Source organism: Macrotis lagotis, chromosome X (assembly GCF_037893015.1).
Source record: "Macrotis lagotis isolate mMagLag1 chromosome X, bilby.v1.9.chrom.fasta, whole genome shotgun sequence".
NCBI classification, from domain to species: Eukaryota; Metazoa; Chordata; class Mammalia; order Peramelemorphia; family Peramelidae; genus Macrotis; species Macrotis lagotis.
In genome coordinates this window covers 100,983,282-100,995,263 of record NC_133666.1, presented here as the reverse complement: position 1 = coordinate 100,995,263, position 11,982 = coordinate 100,983,282, and the positions used below count along the sequence as shown (strand labels likewise).

The window sequence follows — 11,982 nt, the reverse complement described above, 5'->3', positions numbered from 1 at the left end:
GTGTGTGTATTTACATATTTTTTCAGTCTTTTGAAGTCAGTCTAACATCTTTTGCTTTCTTATTAAGCAATTGAATTTTTTAATTCAGGAATTCCATTTCTTTGTTATTTGTTCTCCTTTAGCCTTTTTTTCTTCAAAAACTCCAATCTCAAAGTTTATCACTTGATTCATTTATTTTCCTGCCACTCTTGCAGTCCTTTTGCCTGCTATCCATCTTTCTCACACACACTTTTTTCATTATTGTGATGTTATTCTCTTCTGTCCTGTCTTCTTGAGCTTTTACATCGCATTTCCATCTTCATTGTGTTTAATAGTTTCAATTTCATCATGTACTTTTATTCTTAATTCTTGGTTTTAGTCTTGATTCTTATATGTTCTAGAATAGAACTCCTCTGAAATCTTAAATAGGTTAGAATGACTTATTTAATTCTTCCCCTACTGTTTTATGAATAGGGTATTTGATTAGGTCTTCCTCCTATATTCAATCTCTGGTTTCTGGTTAAAGGTTTTGGAACTTTTTTCACTGGTAGGGATTTTGTTTTCATCACTGTTAAGAACCTGACATGTCTCAATGAACTCTGAAGATCATGTTGTTCTCAGGTTACTGAAGAATGTACTATATCCTACTGCTCTCAATGAACTGAGTCATTGAGTTGTTTTTCTTTCTTGCTATGTCTCCTATCATTGTTTGTCTCTCCTTCTCAAATCAGGAAAGTAATGTCATGATTTACAAGTGGATTGGATTTAAGTGTGCCAGAAGTGTGTAAAGTCATCAAGCTCTCTCCTTCCAGAGCTATTATATTTCAATAGTAAGGTATAGGTCTAGATGACTCAATATGACCCACATGTAGTAGGAGATCATGGTCTTGTGAGAAGATGCTGTTGGTTAGTTTTCTACAGGCTGTATTAGAACAATATACACTGTAAAAACAGATCTGTCTGGGTTTTTGAAGAGACCCATACAGTACGCAATGTGGGTAGGAATGTGAGAAACAGGATGAGGGGAGGAAGGGCAGAATGACCTTGTCTTATCAAATGGCTAGTATAAATATTTATGTTCCTTTTGAAGGAGGCCCAGGTCTAAACTGGCCTGGACTGGCTGAGTTCACTGTCTTTTTACTAGCATGTGTACTTAATTAGCTTCTCAAATATTAACTTAAGGAGGAGTTTAAGGTTCATTATAATAACATGGGATGTGTGTGTAAATATGATTGGAGTGGAGGAATATATCAAGGGGATATGAGGGGAGAGTAAAAAGAACTATAGCTTAAAGGAGCCTGGACCAATCCTGGTTCTGATGGGAGAGGTAAGACTTTGTTAACCACTTATAAGGCAAGCTTTTGCTACTCTTTGTTGTGCTCCTCACTAGGGGGTGCACTCCCTTCTTGCAAGAACCACATTAAATGATTCTTCTTTCATTCCAGATTTAGTTTCATTATTGAGAGTAAGGCCCCCTTAACATCCCAACCTTGTTGAGGGAGTCTGAGGGCTTCTATTTCTAACCATTGGACACTCCTCTGGAATACCTACAAATTCTCGGGGTCTTCCCAGGAGAACACAGGTAGAATGCTCCGGTTCAGATTGAGCAGTGCCTATCTTTTTCTCTGGCTACTCCCACGGGGTCTAAATTTTGGAGACTTTGGTACTGACTGAGAAAAGTGACTGAATAATCAAGGGAGAAAGGAGCTGCAGTGGCACGAATTTTCATAAGGAAGGAAAATTTGGGGCTAAAGTACTGACTTGAAGGTGGACACTCATCCTTGGTGGGACCAGCCCTTTGTAAGAAGGGCCATCAAACAAAAACCCAGAGATGGGAGACCAGGGATCAAAAAGCAATGTAACTAAGGAGGGGATGGACCCCCTCCTGAACATTCCCCAAAACAGTCCTCTGGGGAGGTTGATAGCAAATTGTAATAGTGGAATTATTAAGGAAAAAGAGGAGTTAGAATATGCAGCATATTGTTCAATTGAGTGCACTAAATTGTTTTTGAATAAGGCTGAAGAGGATAAGAAATATTGGTGGGATCTTATTGCCACATTACCCCCATTATACATCCTAGCACCTCATGTCTTCTCCAATAGGCAAACTATGTATTGGCCCTTCCTGTCACAAGATATGTGACTTCTAAGTCTAATAAATAATTTCCTGTCAACACCAGTGCAAGCTTGACCTGTCAGAGGCCAAGTTTAGGTAGAATGGAAATCTGGAAGTTGGAGGACAGGGAATGAGTTAAGGACATCTTGATGAATACACATTTTAACAATAGAGTCATTTTGAGCAACAGAGTTCCCTGGATTGGCACAGACTGCATTTTTCCTTCTACAAAATTTGTTTCTAATCCCAACATCTCTTGTGTCCATAATTCCCTGCATCATCTAGAGTTGATTTTATTAGAACAGTGGTACTGCATAGCAATCATATATCATAACTTGCTCAGTCATTCCTCAATTGATGGGCATCTCCTCAATTTCCAATTCTTTGCACCTACCAAAAAAACTGCTACTGAATATGTTGTAACATAGGGGAGTTTTCCCATTTTTTAAGATTTCTCCTGGATATAGGCCTACAAATTGTTGTTGGTTCAAAGGGATAAGTTTTATTGCTCTTTGGGTATAGTTCCAAAATGTTCTTCAGAATGGTTGCATTAGTGCACAACACTAAGGATGCATTAAAGTCCTAATCCTCCCACAACCTCTCCAACATTGATCATTTTCCCTTTTTCTCATGTTAGCCAATCTGAAGGTGTAAGGTGATACCTCATAGATCTTTGAATTTGTATATCTCTAATCAGTAATGTTTTGGAGCCTTTTTCATGTGATTACACACACACACACACACACACACACACACACACACACACATATAGTTTTAATTTCTTCATTTGAAAACTGTTCATATCCTTTGATCATTTATCAATTGGGGAATGACTTGAAATCTTATAAATTTGATTCAATTCTCTATATATTTAAGAAATTAGAATTTTTTTCAAAATCATTAGTTGTGAGGATTTTTTCCAGCTTTCTGCTTCCTTCTAATCTTGGCAGCACTCTTTATATTATGGCAAAACTTTTTAATTTAATATAGTCAAAATCATTCATTTTGTAATTTATGATGTTCTCTATTTCATAAATTTCTCCCTTTTTGATAGATTTGCCAGAGTATTTCCTGATCTGTTAATTGGTCTAAGGTATTGCCCTTTATGTCAAAATTCAGTACCCATTTTGACCTTATTTTGTTATAGGATGTGAGATATGGGTCTATGCCTGGTTTTTGCCCTAGTAATTTCCAGTATTCCCAACAATTTTTATCAAATAGTTAATTTTTATTCCAAAAGTTAATGCCTTTGAGTTTGTAAATAGTAGATTACTGTAGTCATTTACTACAATTTCTTTTGAATCTCTCTTAAACCACTGGTCCATTATTTTATTTCTCAACCAGTAACAGGCAGTTTTGATGACTGCTGCTTTATAGTATAGTTTTAGATATGGTACAATTTTTTTACAATTTTTTTCTTCAGTTATCTTGATCTTCTTGAGCTTTTGTTACTGAGGATAAATTTTGTTCCTATTTTTTCTAGCTTGATAAAATAGATATTTGGCAGTTTGGTATAAAACTGAATAGGTGATTTAATTTTTGGTAGAAATTTCACTTTCATTATAATAGCTCTAACTATGATAATTGGCATTATTCTAATTGTTTAGATCTGACATTGAGTGAAAATTGCTTTGCAATTCTCTTCATACAGTTTCTGAATTTGTCTTAGGAGATATACTCCCTAAATTTTATGCTGTTTGCAGTTACTTTTATTTTTTTAAGAAATCTATCAATAATTTATTCATTTATGTAAAAGAATTGGGTAGTCCTGGGGACATCAATAGAGTAGGGAACTCAAAACAGTCCTTTGGTTCTTTTTTCGCCATTTATTTATTTATTCTTATTCTGTACCAATGATGTTGTTTAAGAGTAAACGTAATACCCCCTCCCCCCCAAAAAAAACAGACCCACATGAGCGTTAATATAAGGGGGAGAAAAAAATTAAAACTAAAATACAAAATAATAATAATAATAATAATTGCAGGTATGGCCAGGTGGTACAGTGGATGGAGCACCAGCCCTGGAGCCAGGAGCACCTGAGCCCAAATCTGGCTCCATATACCCAACAATCACCCAGCTGCGTGAACTCATGCAAACCACCCCAACCCCACTACCCTGCAAAAACTAAAAAAATAAAAAGACACAAAATAAAATAAAATAGTAATAATAATAGTAGAGGTGGCTAGGTGGCACACAGAGCACTGGCCATGGAGCCAGGAGCACCCAGGTCCAAATCTGGCCTCAGACACCCAACAATAACCCAGCTATGCAACCCCAGGCAGACCACCTAACCTCATTTGCCCTGAAAAACCCCCCAAAATAATAATAATAAAAATTGTGCTTCAGTCTGTGTTCCAACTCCACCAGCTCTGTTGTGAATGAATCACATTCTTTATGATAAGTCCATCACAAAAGTTACTTCCATATTTTTCTACTGTTGCCATTGCTGATCGCAACTCCCTCCATTCGTACTTCTCCACTACGATGTATTATATTTTCTCTCTCTTTTCACTCTGTCTCGGCTCTAGGGTAGCTGAGTGGTGCAGCAGACAAATCCCCAGCCCTGGGATCAAGAGGCCCCGAGTCCACATACCACCCCTTAGGCCCAGCATCCACCTGGCCCTATGGTCCTGGACAGGCCATCCAATTCCAGCCCCTTGCAAGAATTAAAAAAGAAAATGTGTTATATTTGACCACTCTCCCTCCATGGTCCATCTTCTCCTCCTTCATTCACATCCAGCCTTCCCCCTGTCCTTCCAATTCCAGATGTCTGTACCCCATTGAGTGTATATATATGTTGTTTCCTCTCCTAGCCACCTCGGATGAGAGTGAAGATTCCCTCATTCCCCCTTGCCTTCCCCCCTTCCATATCATTGCAATAGCTCATTGGAATAAAGAAAAATCTTATTATATGAAATATCTTAGCCTATTCCTCCTCTCCTTCTTCTTTCTCTGATTACATTTCCCTTTTATCTATTGGCTCCATTTTTACACCAAAATATATGCCTTCAAATTCAGTTTTGTCCTGTGCTTCATCTACAAAAGCTCCTTCTACCTGCTCTATTAAATGAGAAGGTTCATATGAGTATTCACAGTATCATTTTTCTATACGGGAACACATGTAGTTCATCATCATTGAGTCCCTCATATTTTCCCCTTCTCCTCCACTCTCTATGCTTCACCTGACTCCTGTATTTGAAAATCAAACCTTCTGTTCAGCTCTGGACATTCCAACAGGAACATTTGAAATTCCCCTGGTTCATTGAAAGTCCATCTTTTTCCCTGGAAGAGGATGTTCAGCTTTGCTGGGTAGTTGATTCTTGGTTGCATTCTAAGCTCTTTTGCCTTCCAGAATATTATATTCCAAACCCTATGAGCTTTTAACGTAGTTGCTGCTAAGTCCTGTGAGATCCTGACTGCAGCTCCATGATATTTGAATTCTGTCCTTCTGGCTACTTGTAATATTTTCTCTTTGACTTGGGAGTTCTGTAACTTGGGTATAATATTCCTGGGGGTTGGTTTTTTTTGGATCTCTTTCTCAGGGAGATGGATGGATTCTCTCAATTTGTATTTTGCCCTCTGCTTCTAGGATATCAGGGCAATTTTCCACTAGGAATTCTTTGAAAATTATGTCAAGGCTCTTTAATGATCATGACTTTCAGGTATTCCAATAATTTTTAAATTATCTTTTCTAAATCTGTTTTCCATATCAGTTGTTATTTCAATGAGATGCTTCACATTTTCTTCTAATTTTCCTTCTTTTGGTTTTGAAGTATTGTGCCCTGATTTCTTGTAAAATCAGCAAACTCCCTCAGAGAACTTTCTTATCTCTTTTTCCATCTGGCCAATTCTGCTTTTTAAAGCATTCTTCTCCTCAATAACTTTTTGAACTGTTTTATCCATTTGACTTATGCTAGTTTTTAGCATGTTATTTTCTTTAGCATTTTTTTGGATCTCCTTGACTAAGCTGCTGACTTCATTTTCACATTTTGCCTGCATGTCTCTCTCGTTTCTTTTCCCAATTTTCCTTCTATCTCCCTCGCTTGATTTTGAAAGTCTTTTTGAGCTCTGTCATAGCCTGAGCTCAGTTTCTGTTTTTCTTGGAGCCTTTAGATGCAGGAATTTGTATTTCCTCATCTTCAGATGGAGTGTTTTGATCCTTCTTCAAAGTATTTTTCAATTGTGCTCCTCTTCTTTTTCTGCTTACTCATTTCCCCAGCCTGAGCCTGGTTTGGGGGTGCTTCCTGAGCTTTAGAGTATTAGTGAGACAGCCCCACAAGGATCCCTGTGTGTGAGGCTCTGTCTTCCCTCCTGATCTGTGAATGACCACAAGCACATCCCTCTGCCACAGGGCTGAGGTGGGAGGGGCCCTGCTGTTCTATGGGGGTCCTAGACTGCAATCAGGTTCTGAATGTGGTCAGAACCCCAGAGTCCTGCTCCAGGGACAGAGGACAGAGCTCTTCAGTCTCTCTTCACTCCCCAAACTAGGCTCAGCACTCATGGCCTGAGGGCTCCTGCTTACCAGCTCTGCCTGCTTCAGGTTCCTGGGCTGTGTGCCCTGAGGGCTGGGCTTCACATGCTCACTCTGGCAGAGGTCCCCTGCTGATCCCCCAAGTTGTGCTTGGTGCTCCCTGGGGTGTAGATCAGGAAACTACCCTCACTGTTGTGAGTTGTGGCTCCTAGCACCCTGGGGCTGCCTCTGGGAGGCTGAAATTCCTTCGCTCTGGTGGGCCAACCCTCTGGTGGGCCGCCCCTCTGACCCTGTGTAGCTGAGCCTTTCCGCTCTTTTCCAGGTTACCTTGAGTTGGAGACCTGCCTCACTGGATCCTTCTGTGGGTTCTGTCTCTCAAAAATGTAGTTAGAGTCCTTAGTTTATAAGTTTTAAAAGAGAGCACCTAAGAGAGGATCCTCTCTTGTCACCTTTGCAGTTACTTTTAAATGAAATTTCTCTTTCTATCTTTCATCCTTAGGCTTTGTTGTTCAGGTATTAAAATGCTGATTATTTATGTAGGTTTATTTTTTATCCTGCTACTTTACTGAATTTGTTAATTGTTTCAAGTAGTTTTAAGATGATTTTCTAGGGTTCTCTAAGTATAACATCATATATTTTGCAAAGAATAAATGTTTTGCTTCCTCTTTTCCAATTCTAATTCCTTCAATTTCTTTTTCTTCTCTTATAGTTAAAGTTAACTTTTCTAATACAATATTGAATAGTAATGATGATAATGGGCATCCTTATTTCTCCCCTAAACTTATTGGAAATTCTTCTACTTTATCTCCTTTATATATAACATTTGTTGATGGTTTTAGATAAATATTGTTTATTGTTTTTAAGGAAAATTTCTTTTGTTTCCTTTACTCTCTTGTGTTTTTAATAGGAATGGGTATATTTTATCAAAGGCTTTTTCAGCATCTATTGAGGTAATCATATGTTTTGTGTTGGTTTTGTTACTTATATGTTCAATTATATTAAGTGTTTTCCTAATATCAAACCATACCTGCCTACCTGGTCTAAATCCTACCTGATCATGTTGTGTTATCCTAGTAATAACTTGTAGAAATCTCTTTATTAAAATTTTAGCAAATTAGGGAGATTGGTCTATAATTTTCTTTTTAAAAAAATTGTATTTATTTAAGGCAATGGGGTTAAGAGACTTCTCCAAGGTCACACAGCTAGGCAATCATTAAGTGTCTGAGGTCAAATTTGAACTCAGGTCCTCCTTATTTAAAGGCCAGTACTCTATCCACTATACCACCTAGCTGCTCCTTCTAATAGTATTTTTCTATTTTAATTCATCCTGGTTTAGGTATCAGCATCATATTGCTGTCATAAAAGGAATTTGTTAGAACTACTATTTTTTAAACAGTTTATGTAAAATTGGGATTAATTGTTCATTAAATGTGTTAGAATTCACTTGTGAGTCCATCTGGACCCAGAGACAATTTCTTAGGGAATTTATTGATTGTTTCTTCAATTTATTTCTCTGAAATTGTGTTATTAAGTATTTCATTTCCTCTTACATTTATCTGGGGAGTTTGAATTTTTGTAGATTAACTGCAAGTACATCTATTTTATTTTTTTTCATAAAACCAACTCTTAGCTTTATTTATTAGGTCAATAGTTGTCTTGTTTTTGATTTTATTAATCTCTCCATTAGTTTTCAAAATTTCTAACTTGCTATTTGATTGGCAATCTTTAATTTGTTCTTTCACTAGCTTTTTTAATTGCATACCCAAATCCATGATTTCCTCTTTCACTATTTTACTCATATAAGCATTATTATTGTTCTTTCTTTTGTCCTCTTCATATCTGTTCTTTATGTTCTAGGATTTATATACAACTTGTAGGCTTTTCCCCTATTACCCGACCTTTCACATAACCATTTTAACTGTAAGTCTGGCTCAACAATCCCTTCCTTAGCATTGACTGTTTGATTAGCATTGTTTTTGACTTTTTCAAAAATTACAAGATCACAGCACTCATGAAGATAATTCTCACAAGATATAAATTAGTGCAAAGGGCAGTAGACATCAGATGTCTTTTTATTAAGGGTGGCATTTCATTTGAACTAATAACCTAAGAATTTTGAAATTTGGAGACAAGGAGGGACATCATTCCAGACATGAGTATTAGCCTGGGCAAAAGTATTGAAATGAGAAACAGAGTGAATATCAATTGGAACATTTTGACAACAATATAGAGTGTGTGGCAGACAACAGTGTATAACTATAATGAAAAGATTATTAAAAGATTATTAAAGACTTTAAATGTCAAGTTAGAAAGTTTGGATATAATTCTAAAAACTATATGGAGACATTGGTAACTTTTTGAATAGAAGAGTAAAATGATCAGCTACTTTTCCTTTCAAAATAATAGTTTGGTAGCTGGGTTAGGGATGGAAAGAAAAGGGCAGAAATTTGACACAGGTAATAAAATTATTACACTATGTCAGTAGTTTAGGCTAGAGGTAATGGGAAATTGAAATTTCTTTGAAAGTGGTAGGATGATAGACAAGTGGAAAGCACTTTAATGTTTTCATTTGATTAATGACCTGTCATGATCAAGGAATTCAAAACTTAGTAGCCAATATATGATGATGATGATGATGATGATGAACACTTATATTTTTGGTTAAGTTGATCTTTAAATAGTAGAATCAAAAAGTTCTCACATTTTCCAAAAAATTCATGGCAGTAGTGGCATTTTGCAGTGGCAAAGAATTGAAAATTGAGAGAATGCCTATCAATTGGGAATGCCTGAACAAGTTATGGTATATAAATATTATGGAATAATATTGTTCTATAGAAAAACCATAAATGGTCAGACTCTAGAAAAACATGGAATAAGTGAAATGGAATGAATCTGATGCTGATCAGAACTAAGAGAACATTCTATACATTAACAGCATCATTGTGAATTGATCAACCCTGAGGGATGCAGCTCCTCCCAGCAGTTCATAGAGCTAGGAAAACCCTATTAGGTCAGCTATGGACAATGCTATCCTTATCCAGAGGAAGAAAAACAAAACAAAATAAAGAAAACAAAAAATGCCTTCAGATTCTGATGAACACTATCTTCACTTTTTTAAAATATTTCTCTTATGTACTTCTTTCACTTAATCCTCATTCCTCATATCAAAAATGACCAATCTGTAAACTTGCTTAGCACAGATGTGTTTATACAATATTCACCTGAATGGGAAGGGAGGGTGGAAGGAAATTATGTAACTTAAAAATATACATGTGCATATGGTTGAATATTGATAAACTTTCATGACATGTGTTTGGAAAAATATAATATCAATAAAAAATAGAATAACTGACTCAATTTAAAATTCAGTCCATAATTAAAATCTTTCCAGAGTGGGGGGAAGCTAAGTTGGTGCATTGGCCCTGGAGTCAGGAGGACCTGAGTTCAAATCCAGCCTCAGACACTTAAAAATTGCCTAGCTGTGGACCTTGGACAAGTCACTTAACCCCATTTCCTTAAATAAATTAAAAAAAAACCTTTCCAGAGTAAGTACAATCACTTTATTCTCCTTTTCATTGTTCCTGAAAAGACAAGAGTGGAGAAGAAATTGTCCATCCTGTGTCCCCTTTCCCTCGCAAAATCACAACTGTCCAAATTTCTTAAGAGTGTAACTTTTCCAAGACCTTAGGTTATTTATCCTCTCAGGTCTTCCTCAGTTTCCAAATCTATGAAATAAAAATGTTTTTATCCTCTTCTAATCTAAATCTTATGATCTTTTGGTTTTCTTTTAGAGGAGGGCGGAAGAGTGACTCTGATAGTTGGTATACATCTTGGGAAAATGTACCAGGTTCTTGTAAAGATACTATAACTCTTGTTTACCTTTTCTTTCTTATTATCATATTAATCTCAATCATACATTCAGTGTTTCAGTAAAACTATTCTGAATATGACATTCCATTTCCTGCCTCCCACAAAAGTGTTCCCTCATATTTTACACATTTTGTCTTCTGCCTTCCACATCATATAAGAATACCTTGCTTCATTCAAGATAACTTTAGTGACCTCTCCTACATTACATATAAACTTATTCCCATTCCCAAGTTATTAATTTTCCTCTTGAAATTATTTTGAATAGAATTTGAATTTGAGTCATTTTCCTCTTATGTTTCCTTTTGTCTTACAAGGCATTTTGCATACATTAGGAAATTTATTAATATTAATTTAATGGAAATGCACTTCCAAGAGAACAGGACACCTGCTGTTTATCTGTGCCTGGGTGGACAGATGGGTCTGATTAAAAAAATGGAAGAATATAGGATCTTCATTCATTGAACTTGGGTTTAAATTCTAGTTGGTCTTCTGCTACTTTGATGAAGTCATGCAGTGCTTCTGGATTTCAGCATTCTCATCTGTAAAATGAAGCATTTAAACTTAGTTATCTCTAAATTCCTTTTTAAGCTCTATATCTAGACTATTCTTATAAACATCAAATGTCACCATGTAGCCTAATTTCCTTCACTAATCAATCAGGAAGGAAAAAAGAGAGGGAGAGAAAGGAAGTACAGAAAGATGAATATATTAAGTTCATATTTATTAAGCACTTTATCTTATAGAAACTGAGGCAAATAGGGGTTAAATGTCTTTGCAAGCACCACACAGTATGAGACTAGGCCAGATTTAAATTCAGATCTTCCTAGGGTCATCATTCTATCCATTGCACAACCTATCTGTCTATTTGGGAATTAGGTGCTGAATTCCTCTTTAAGCATATTTAGCATTTCCAACTGGGTGGCTCTAAGTTTACTCTAATATCACTCTAAGAATAACACTTTCTCTTTTCATTTTTGTTTCAAAACCTGGAAATTAAACTAAATTTTATATTGTCTGAGCAACCTGGCGTAATTTGCAACAGTGGACTTGAGTGATGTTAGCCCAAGGGCAAACTGTTGCATTTCCACATGTAAAATTATATCTGCTATTTAGAAAGCTTTTAAATACAAATTATCACCATAATATCATCTTTCACATTCATTGATTGTCCAGTGCCTATTTAAAGAAATTTCTAATATTGAGACAGAATTAGATCTCAGATATATTTAAATTATGTATATTCTCCAACTAACAACAATTAATCTTCCATTAGTGTCCACATGTACAACCAATTTATAAACATGTAGTCAACAACAATCACAATGAAAGAAGTAGTTTTAGTAAAATGAAGCCATTTCCAAAGGCCTGGATTAAATCTAATGTAATGAACTGACCTTAAAAACAAAAGCAAATCTAGAATAAACTGATTGATGTTTAAATCCCAAAATAGGAGCAAAGAAGAATGTTGAGTACAAACCATGACTAGTTTCACTAGCTCCTCTGAAAGAAATAAGGACGAGCAAAATTCCTGAAACAGAGCAACAGA

General features: G+C 36.1%; 1 long non-coding RNA gene across 2 annotated transcripts in view; it reads right to left on the bottom strand.

The window, feature by feature from the left end:
- Window positions 1-8,016: 8,016 nt before the first annotated feature.
- The window catches only part of LOC141497624 (uncharacterized), a 179,626-nt gene continuing 175,660 nt past the window's right edge, over window positions 8,017-11,982 (bottom strand). For both annotated transcript variants that reach the window (XR_012471387.1, XR_012471386.1), the window contains exon 3: window positions 8,017-10,975. This is a non-coding gene — a long non-coding RNA (uncharacterized LOC141497624). The remainder of the gene's footprint in view (window positions 10,976-11,982) is intronic.